The sequence below is a fragment of the Ranitomeya variabilis genome, chromosome 4, assembly GCF_051348905.1.
Source record: "Ranitomeya variabilis isolate aRanVar5 chromosome 4, aRanVar5.hap1, whole genome shotgun sequence".
Lineage (NCBI taxonomy): Eukaryota > Metazoa > Chordata > Amphibia > Anura > Dendrobatidae > Ranitomeya > Ranitomeya variabilis.
The window spans coordinates 109,045,203-109,056,825 of record NC_135235.1 but is presented as its reverse complement, the minus strand read 5'-3'; positions in this window follow the sequence as shown (position 1 = coordinate 109,056,825).

The window sequence follows — 11,623 nt, the reverse complement described above, 5'->3', positions numbered from 1 at the left end:
TGGAATGACTGAGGAACAAGGCTAAATAGGAAACTCCCACATCCTGATAGAAACAGGTGAAAAGCTCACAAGACACCAGTACCACAAGCGACCACTGGGGGAGCCAAATAACCGAATCACAACACCCCTAACACTAATCCCAATCGTAACCCTAACTTTAGCCCCAGCCCTAATTTTAGCTTCAACCCCAACCCTAACCCTAATGGGAAAATGGAAATAAATAAAAAAATTTATTTTATTATTTTTCCCTAACTAAGGGGGGGATAAAGGAGGGTTTGATTTACTATTTATAGCGTTTTTTATGTTTGGCAGCTGTCACACACTAAGACACTTTTTATTGCAAAAAATAGTTTTTGCATCACCACATTTTGAGAGCTATAATTTTTCCATATTTTGGCCCACAGAGTCATGTGAGGTCTTGTTTTTTTGCGGGACGAGTTGACGTTTTATTGGTACCATTTACAGGCACATGACATTTTTTTATCACTTTTTATTCCAATTTTTGGGAAGCAGAATGGACAAAACCCAGCAATTCTTGAATTTCTTTTGGGGGGGGGCCTTTACACCGTTCCACGTGTGGTAAAATTGATAAAGCAGTTTTATTCTACGGATTAGTATGATTACAGCACTACATTTATATCATTTTTTATGTTTTGGCGCTTTTATACAATAAAAACTATTTTATATAAAAAATTATTATTTTTGCATCCCTTTATTCTAAGAGCTATAACTTTTTTACTTTTCCGGTAATGGAGCTATATGGCAGCTTGTTTTTTGCGAGACAAGATGTCGTTTTCAGTGGTACCACATTTACTTATATCCGTCTTTTTGATCGCGTGTTACTCCACTTTTTGTTCGGCGTTATCATGACAAAGCATTGTTTTTTGGCTTTTTTTTTTTTAATGGTGTTCACTAAACGGGTTAACTAGTGGGACAGTTTTATAGGTCGGGTCGTTACGGAAACGGCGATACCAAATACAGTGGGGCAAAAAAGTATTTAGTCATTCAGCAATAGTGCAAGTTCCACCACTTAAAAAGATGAGAGGCGTCTGTACTTTACACCATAGGTAGACCTCAACTATGGGAGACAAACTGAGGAAAAAAAAATCCAGAAAATCACATTGTCTGTTTTTTTAATCATTTTATTTGCATATTATGGTGGAAAATAAGTATTTGGTCAGAAACAAAATTTCATCTCAATACTTTGTAAAATATCCTTTGTTGGCAATGACAGAGGTCAAACGTTTTCTGTAAGTCTTCACAAGGTTGCCACACACTGTTGTTGGTATGTTGGCCCATTCCTCCATGCAGATCTCCTCTAGAGCAGTGATGTTTTTGGCTTTCCGCTTGGCAACACGGACTTTCAACTCCCTCCCAAGGTTTTCTATAGGGTTGAGATCTGGAGACTGGCTAGGCCACTCCAGGACCTTGAAATGCTTCTTACGAAGCCACTCCTTCGTTGCCCTGGCGGTGTGCTTTGGATCATTGTCATGTTGAAAGACCCAGCCACGTTTCATCTTCAATGCCCTTGCTGATGGAAGGAGGTTTGCACTCAAAATCTCACGATACATGGCCCCATTCATTCTTTCATGTACCCGGATCAGTCGTCCTGGCCCCTTTGCAGAGAAACAGCCCCAAAGCATGATGTTTCCACCACCATGCTTTACAGTAGGTATGGTGTTTGATGGATGCAACTCAGTATTCTTTTTCCTCCAAACACGACAAGTTGTGTTTCTACCAAACAGTTCCAGTTTGGTTTCATCAGACCATAGGACATTCTCCCAAAACTCCTCTGGATCATCCAAATGCTCTCTAGCAAACTTCAGACGGGCCCGGGCATGTACTGGCTTAAGCAGTGGGACACGTCTGGCACTGCAGGATCTGAGTCCATGGTGGCGTAGTGTGTTACTTATGGTAGGCCTTGTTACATTGGTCCCAGCTCTCTGCAGTTCATTCACTAGGTCCCCCCGCGTGGTTCTGGGATTTTTGCTCACCGTTCTTGTGATCATTCTGACCCCACGGGGTGGGATTTTGCATGGAGCCCCAGATCGAGGGAGATTATCAGTGGTCTTGAATGTCTTCCATTTTCTAATTATTGCTCCCACTGTTGATTTCTTCACTCCAAGCTGGTTGGCTATTGCAGATTCAGTCTTCCCAGCCTGGTGCAGGGCTACAATTTTGTTTCTGGTGTCCTTTGACAGCTCTTTGGTCTTCACCATAGCGGAGTTTGGAGTCAGACTGTTTGAGGGTGTGCACAGGTGTCTTTTTATACTGATAACAAGTTTAAACAGGTGCCATTACTACAGGTAATGAGTGGAGGAAAGAGGAGACTCTTAAAGAAGAAGTTACAGGTCTGTGAGAGCCAGAAATCTTGATTGTTTGTTTCTGACCAAATACTTATTTTCCACCATAATATGCAAATAAAATGATAAAAAAACAGACAATGTGATTTTCTGGAATTTTTTTTCTCAGTTTGTCTCCCATAGTTGAGGTCTACCTATGATGTAAATTACAGACGCCTCTCATCTTTTTAAGTGGTGGAACTTGCACTATTGCTGAATGACTAAATACTTTTTTGCCCCACTGTATGTGTACTTTTATTGTTTAGATTTTTTTTTTAAATTGAAATATTTATTTATTGATGTAATAAATATTGATTATTTTTTATTATTTTTAAAATATTTTTACAATTATTTAAAAACAATTTTTTATTTATTCTTACTTTTACACTGTGTCCCACTTTGGGACACTCATTTTGTGCATGCTAATTGCTTCTATAGCATGCAGATCTGCATGCTATAGAAGCTGTCAGTGCTACAGTACTGTGCACTAACCTGAGAGACTTCCTGGTCATCACTGCGCATGACATGAAGCCTCTCAGGTCTGGATACCTGGATGTCGTCATGACGACATCAGGTCTCCATGGCAGCAATCGGGACTCCGCGTCATGCCGCGGGGTCTCCGATCCAAAGGCAGAGGAACTGTCAGCCCCACTGCTGGCTCCGGAACGCTGCCATCATGTTTGATCGCAGTCTTCCAGGGCTTAAAGTGCCGGGTGTCAGCTGTGAGAATCAGCTGACACCCGGCAGCGATAAGCCACGCTCCCCTCATGAGTGCGGCTGACCGCACATGACATACTATCCTTTCCATTGTCCAGGGCACATGGACGGGAGAGTACGTCTAATGTCAGAAAGGGGTTAAAATACTTAAACTTGAAGTCAGTAGTAAAAGTAGAGCACCAATCTCCAAGGATTGGCAGCATAGGCCATTTCTGCCATAAAAAGAATTCTGGCAGAAACAATTTCTCACCCATCTACAAAAGATCTAGGAAGCCCAGGGCTGGGCACACCACCAGAAGTAAAGAATCATAGACCTCCTAAAAAAAGACAAAATGTGACTACATCTTTATAGGAGATCTTATACAGCCTAAACATGGGATACAAAGTATCCAAAGCACACCACTCAGAGGAGGTATATACTGTATGACAATAATATAAATTATTCTGAATTAATGCATGTTAAAAAAAGACATGAATCAAGGGTTAAACATGAAACATGTAGGAGGGATCAGAAACCGTAAAAGGGAGAAAGCACATCCCCTTGAGAAAGCACATCGAAACGCGCGTTGGGGCATTTGTGGTACTGCAGATGGGCACTAAAACTGCACTATGGGTGAGCTTTATCATATATCCTTCTTCCTGTGGTTTGTCTAAATGGTCTTTACAGTTTATATCATATGTACTTTGTTACCATTTTGGCATCCCCGGTTTTTTTAGGTCCCATTTACTCTGCAGCTATTTTTTTCCCGCAGCCTGATACTATTCCGCTGTACTACTCATTCTTACTTGAGTGTTGTCCACTTTTTCTGATCCCTTCCAACATGTTTCATGTTTAACCCTTGATTCATGTCTTTTTTTAACATGTATTAATTCTGAATAAAATTTATATTATTCACATATATACCTCCTATGAGTGGTGTGTTTTGGATACTTTGCATCTGTTTTTTAGGCCGTATATGTATATAACTTGCCCATGTTTTTGACTATGATGGGGATATTGACTTTTATACTTTAAGGCCCCTTATATATGATATGTTTTTGGCTATTTTTTTGTTTATAGGAGGACTTGTAGAGTCTACGATGAGCCAAGAGATCGCCCAACCAGTAAGGCAGACATCTGGAAAGTTGTGTCCTCAACCCATGAAATAATCCTCCGGTTCTAGACCGATTTTCCATGTACCCAATGGGTCTAAATAAGTTACTTCTTTTCATAGGTTATATAGATGTTTGATAACATTGCTCCTTCTTATTTTGCTGTTGAGGAATTTTTGTTTGCTTAAATTCAGACATAGTTGTAGGTTTTCTCTAATAAACTGTGATTTTCTCACCCTGTGATTATCTTTTATTGACAACAAATTAACTTGAGGAAATCCAGTTACTTTGTACCACTCCCTCGGGACACATTAGTATGCAAAAGGATATTTCGATTCGACAGTATATGCCTAAAATGGCTTTGCAGGACACATGTGGCCTACCCGATTTAGAGGCACTAGAAATGGCAAATTGGCACTAGAAGGAAAGGACAAACTGATAACTGGTTAACAGGCGACATGAGCCACTACAAGCTCAGCCTAACACACCAACACACATCACAAGTCTTCTATAGGTGTGCTACTTTTCCTTATTACGGGACTCCTGCCGCTGGTTTCTACTTCCTAAGCTCATAGGAAAATCACAGGTCGCTGTGATACTTCTTGGAAACTCCTGTTCTCTGACCTCTTTCGGTGCTCTGATTGACAACACCACCTACCCCCCTTGGAGCTCATAAGGAGGTGCGCAGAAACCACTAAGCCCTTATGGGTGTCTAATTACATCAAAGCATTGTATTCCTGAAAAGGACCTGTCATCAGGTGGAAAGTGGCTATTATTTTATTCTTGCTCTCCCATACTTGTTTTTTTTATATCCTCCATACGGTTCCAGAGATAAGGACCGTTTTAGTTATTGCATGCTATTTTAGCATTTAAAGGGGGCGTGGCTCACAGGATCCTCTGGGGGCGTGTCTTTAGGCTGCTCTGCATAATTACCCAATGAGACATGCCCACTTCTTAAAGACTATAAAATTGTGTACTAAATTATAGGCCAACATCTCTGGAACCGTACGGCGAGTTTTAAAAAAAACCTTAAAACTCCGGTTAGCCGTATGCCTGAAAAGCCAAAAATTGTTACTATTGATCTTGTGAAGGATCTTTAACTTGTTTCAGATTTCTAATTTTTCTTTTGGTACCCAACCCCTCTTGTCTCTCAAGCAGATGTTTTACACCCTGGTTATTCCTGTGGTTTCATCTCTGCTGACTTTCTCCTATTCTCCTAGGAAAGTCATTCAGAACCAGCAAATGCATCATACCCCATCTCCAAACTTTATGAACAAATCTGCAGCTTTCGTCATAGTTTTCATTAACCATAGGTTCGAATTTCATTGTTTGACAGAAGTAATTTTCATTATTATCTTTATATAGCACCAACATATTCCTGAGCGCTTTATAATTGGGGAGTGATTAAATGAAGAACTATTGACACAAAAAGACAACCTTCACGTTGCTCATAATTACCTCTTTACGGGTCATGCAGGCTGTAATTTTGTGTTACGTTGAGATTAGACGGGTTTATCTTGGTGATCTGCAGTATGTGATATAACCACTAGGAGGCACTTTTGGGCGTCATTATTTAGTCGGGGAATATAGTTTATAGTCCCTTGTAAGTAAAATACAGATGTACAATAAAAAATGAATTATATTGTTGTACAGTGTTAGCCAGAAAAATCGGTGTAAATGCTTCTATGCCCAAAAATAGGAAGCCCACTACCCAGGCCCAATACCTCAATTTGGGGAAAAGCAACACTCCATGACATAGGATGCCATACTGATCAAGAGGTATATGAGTAGCCTAAAGATCAAGAAGTGTTTGTACGAGAAAACTACAAAATCCCTGCAGGATGGAGGAGATAGTCCACACACAAGCTGTTGTCATGATGTACGAGGCGGGCTGCCCATGTGCACTGCCACATAATGAGGGGGTCCTAAGTCACCTGAAAAAAGAAGGGTATGCATGTATCTAGGTCACAGTGTCCTAAGCTAGATGCTTGTTGGGACAGGGCAGCGGTAGGTATGCAGATGTGTGATTAAATGCCGGGATATGTAAAAAAAATTTTTTGGTTTGGTTTGGGACCCGCAGTGAGTGCATCAAGACATGGTGAAAATATAGTGGTACAGCTATGATAGCATGCATTGAATAATAAAGTGCACAAACATTGATGACAACTGGGGAAAAGAAAAGTAAAAGTATAAAGAGGAATATATACAAGTATGAAAAATAAAGATAAGAATTAATAGTAAAGAAAAAATCAAATGGAAAATAGAGTAAAAAATAAAAATTAAAAAGTGAATAAAGAAGGCAAATGGCTTACAACACAAATTGGGGTAAAGCGCATAATAGGGAAGTTGTGTGAAGTCAGGCCCCAGTACGTGAAATATCACAAGTGATGTGGATGCAGAAGTGTGAATGAATGTGTAGCAATTGCACGGTGTAGGATAAATAGTGTGGAAAGTGGAAAATGCGTATGTATAATGCAGTCTGTTGGCAATGAAATGAAATGAGGAGAGGTATGGTGGAGGGAATTAAAATGAATTACAACAAATTAAAAAGTGAAGCCAGGAAAGGCAGTGAATTGATGCCTATGATAAAGAAGGGCAATGTAAGCGTGAAAAGAATGAGGCAAAGGGAAAAAGGATTGATCCCTGAGAAGTAAGGTGACAAAGTGGTAAATGTGTAAGGAGGTTGCTTTCCCTGCTCCTTACCTGGAACCACTTAGTCAGACAGCTGGGTTGTCGGGGGGAAGACTTTCTGCCCTGGACAGAAGGGACCATGTGACTGCAGGGGGAGAGAGGAAGAGAGGGGGGGCGTGGTGAGAAAAGTGCAGGAGTGCAGAGCGCGCCAGAGAGAGGACAGCGTGCCAGGGAGAAAGCAGGCTGCAGCGCCGCGCTCCCCATGACAGAGTGCTCCCCGTGAGGGCACTAAGGCTGGAGTGAGAGTGGGGACTTGGAAGCCTCCATAATCAGAGACGAGGTATCCCCTGACAGTGACCTGAGCGCGCAGCCCGGTGACCGCACTGACAAGCCAGGACCCCTGAGTGTGACTAAGGAAACTGCTCAGTGTGTGTGTATTCTTGCTGCAGAAAGAGAGAGACTGTCAGCCTGGTGCACAGAGACTCGCATCAAAGTGGCTGTGTGATTTCCTGCTTGCAGCTTCACTGGGAGAAAAGTCTTAACCCGGGAGTTTCCAGTTTCCAGGAAAACAGAGAAGAGACTTCGATCCCCTGGTCCCCGCAGTATCAGTACAGAGACTGTGATTCTTGGTGAGAGACTTAACAGTGCAGAGCCCCTGATTCCTGGCTGTGCTGTAAAAGCTAAAGACTTCATCTTGTGAGTACATGAAAGCGGACTCTGCTGGTGACTGTACCCACGCTGAAATTAGGACCCTCCAGTCAGGACCTCCCTGGACTGATAAGTTACAAGGACACTCGTTAACCCTTTTGTTCTCGCTTAACTGTTTACTGTTTGATTTACCTCTATTAACCCCCTGTTTACTCCCTGCGAGGAGAATATTACTCCTGTTAATAAATTCCCCTCAACAGTTGGTCTGTCTGTTCCATGGTGACATAATCAACCCTGCACCCTATTACAAATGCATACAGTGGGTATGAGAGGAGAGCCTTTTATTGCACAAAACCCATTATAACTAAATTTAGAGGCAAGAATAGATAGTGTATCTATACCTATAAGAGTATCTTCTCAAGGAGGTGAACAAAGGGTTATAACCCATATCTGCGAACTCCATGTATTATGCTGGTATGAGCCATGGTCCATTGCCCCCCAAAACCAAGTTAATGTTATCAAAATATAAGAGTCAGTCATTGATCCCCACGTGGGATGTAAGAGCCACCGTATTTGTCCCAATAAGCAACCTTGTGGAGACACAACATCAGATGAGTGGTTCCAGTCCTAATTGGTAGTGAGGAGAGACAACCATTATGGGTCCCAAGGAGAAAGTAAGTAGATCCTGGAAATCCGACTGGCAATATCAAGTAGAGAGGCCAGAAGAGTTCTTCAAAGCTCTTCTTTTCGCTTTGTTCTATTGATTCTTCTATTTTTTTCATTATTAAGTCTGTCTATATTTTTACTCCGTTTCCATACAGAGGTGTCTTCTAGAAGGACTGTCATCTGTTGGCCAGTCAGAATGAGACGGAACCAATTTACATCAGAAGGTTTGCAGGGGGAGCAACTTCGGGTGCGGATCCTGATCAGGTGAGCGGTAACTCAAGAGTTCCTGAGCATAAAAGGCTTGTACGCCCTGAGAATGAGTGGAGTCCTGGAGTAATAAAATGCACTGAGCTTCTCATCTTTTTCTCTGTGTAGATGGCCTAAACCTTCTCGGCTCTTCTGCATCTGGCTTTTTTGTTATGAAGAATAGGAAACATCTTTTCCTCTTCTGCTCCCAGTCCTCTGCGGCTTTTCACCATCACTCAGTGCCGCCATTATATGTAATACATATAATTATTTACCCCTGGTTTGGCTTCCATCCCTCACCAGTCTGAATAGCGGGCAAGATAATACAAATATGAGGGGATTGTTGTATCCAAATTTGGCATAAAATCGGTTACTTTACCTCAAATACCACAGGTGACACTTCTGAGATTAAACACAGTCAGCACCTGTCACAGCAGCCATATTGTGTATGTATAGGAAGGTCCAAGCGTACAGCGACACATAAGACGGATCACACAGGAATACATAATCGCATCAATAACATGTCTACATCACAGCACCCCTTGACACTTCCAGAACTTGGCACTATCTCTCAGTTCCCCCTCCCTAATCTGGGCCGGCCGTTACCGCTAGCCCTGTCTAGGCTAAACTGCAGCCCCAGAGGGTTTTACCCATTAGATAACATACATTACTGTAACACACATTTAACCACTTGTGGTGTGAGAGCGCAGAACACCATCTACACCACTCCTACATAAGTATCACTCAGCGTCTGTCACTCTTGTTTGTTCGTCACGTTAATATGCGATAATAAAACATATTTTTATATTATTATGGTGTAGTTGGTTGCTATGTGTAGGTTTTTTATTCTAAGTCAACGTAAAGGTGCAGAGTGCAGTGCTTGGACTGACCGCTGCTCTGCCGACCAAGAGTGACAGCTGCATAGAAATACATGAAACTGTCAAGCACAGAATGGGAGAGTCACCGGTCTGTCCAGCCATCATAGCGCTCAGGAAGGAGACGGGTTCTGTATCCCAGAGATGAACGTGCTTTGGGCCGACATATGCAAATCAAGCCAAGGATAAAAGCAAAAGACCTTGTGAAAATGATGACGGAAGCTGGCAAGATTGTGTCACTATCCACAGTGAAACAAGTATCAACATGGGCTGAAAGGCCACTCTGCCTGGAAGAAGCCATTACTCCAAAAGAAACATGAAACAAGGCTAATATTTGCAAATGTACACAGGAACAAAGACCTTCATTTTTGGAGACATGTCCTGTAGTCTGATGAAACTAAAATTGAACTTTTGGGGCATAATTACTAGGGTTGAGCGAAACGGATCGGTCATTTTCATAAGTCGCCGACTTTTGGCAAAGTCGGTGTCTCATGAAACCCGACCCAATCCCTGTGTGGGGTCGGCCATGCGGTACGCGACTTTCGCGCCAAAGTCGCGTTTCAATGACGCTAAAAGCGCCATTTTTCAGCCAATGAAGGTGGACGCAGAGTGTGGGCAGCATGATGACATAGATCTCAGTCCCCACCATCTTAAAGAAGGTCATTGCAGTGATTGGCTTGCTTTCTGCGGCGTCACAGGGGCTATAAAGGGGCGTTCCCGCCGGCCGCCATCTTACTGCTGCTGATCTGAGCGTAGGGAGAGGTTGCTGCCGCTTCGTCAGAAGCAGGGATAGTGCTAGGCAGGGTACATTCACCCCCAAACCGCTTGTGCTGTAGCGATTTCCACTGTCCAACACCACCTTTTGTTTGCAGGGACAGTGGAGGCTACATTTTTTTTTCCTCAGCGCTGTAGCTCATTGGGCTGCCCTAGAAGGCTCCCTGATAGCTGCGTTGCTGTGTGTGTATGCTGCTGTGCAAACCAACTGCTTTTTTTAAAGCACAAATCCTGTTGTTCCTTCCTTTTTGCACAGCTATCTTGTTTGTTTGTCCACACTTATGTGTGCAGCAGTCCTTTTTATAGCTGCCTGCCATACTTTTCTGAGATTACTGCAGGGAGATAAAGATTGGCAAGTCTGCCTCTGTGCCATTGCTGTGTGTGGCATCTGTCTCTCATTGTGTGCCACAGAAAACCAGTGTGTAATACTGGGCCATTTTTTTTTTTGTAAATTCTCCCTGAAAAAAAATAAATAGTGGGAGATAAAGATTGGCAAGTCTGCCTCTGTGCCAGTGCTGTGTGTGGCATCTGTCTCTCATTGTGTGCCACAGAAAACCTAGTGTGTAATACTGGGCCATTTTTATTTTTTTTTTATTCTCCCTGAAAAAAAAAAAATAGTGGGAGATAAAGATTGGCAAGTCTGCCTCTGTGCCATTGCTGTGTGTGGCATCTGTCTCTCATTGTGTGCCATAGAAAACCAGTGTGTAATACTGGGCCATTTTTTTTTTTTTTGTAAATTCTCCCTGAAAAAAAATAAATAGTGGGAGATAAAGATTGGCAAGTCTGCCTCTGTGCCATTGCTGTGTGTGGCATCTGTCTCTCATTGTGTGCCACAGAAAACCAGTGTGTAATACTGGGCCATTTTTTTTTTTTTGTAAGTTCTCCCTGAAAAAAAAAAATAGTGGGAGATAAAGATTGGCAAGTCTGCCTCTGTGCCAGTTCTGTGTGTGGCATCTGTCTCTCATTGTGTGCCACAGAAAACCTAGTGTGTAATACTGGGCCATTTTTTTTAATTTTTTTTTTATTCTCCCTGAAAAAAATAAATAAATAGTGGGAGATAAAGATTGGCAAGTCTGCCTCTGTGCCAGTGCTGTGTGTGGCATCTGTCTCTCATTGTGTGCCACAGAAAACCTAGTGTGTAATACTGGGCCATTTTTTTTTTTTTTTAATTCTCCCTGTAAAAAAATAAATAAATAGTGGGAGATAAAGATTGGCAAGTCTGCCTCTGTGCCATTGCTGTGTGTGGCATCTGTCTCTCATTGTGTGACACAGAAAACCAGTGTTTAATACTTAGCCTTTTTTTTTTTTTTTTAATTCTCCCTGAAAAAAATAAATAAATAGTGGGAGATAAAGATTGGCAAGTCTGCCTCTGTGCCATTGCTGTGTGTGGCATGTCTCTCATTGTGTGCCACAGAAAACCAGTGTGTAATACTGGGCCATTTTTTTTTTTTGTAAATTCTCCCTGAAAAAAAAATAAATAAATAGTGGGAGATAAAGATTGGCAAGTCTGCCTCTGTGCCATTGCTGTGTGTGGCATCTGTCTCTCATTGTGTGCCACAAAAAACCAGTGTGTAATACTGGTCCATTTTTTTTTTGTAAATTCTCCCTGAAAAAAAAAAAAATTGTGGGAGA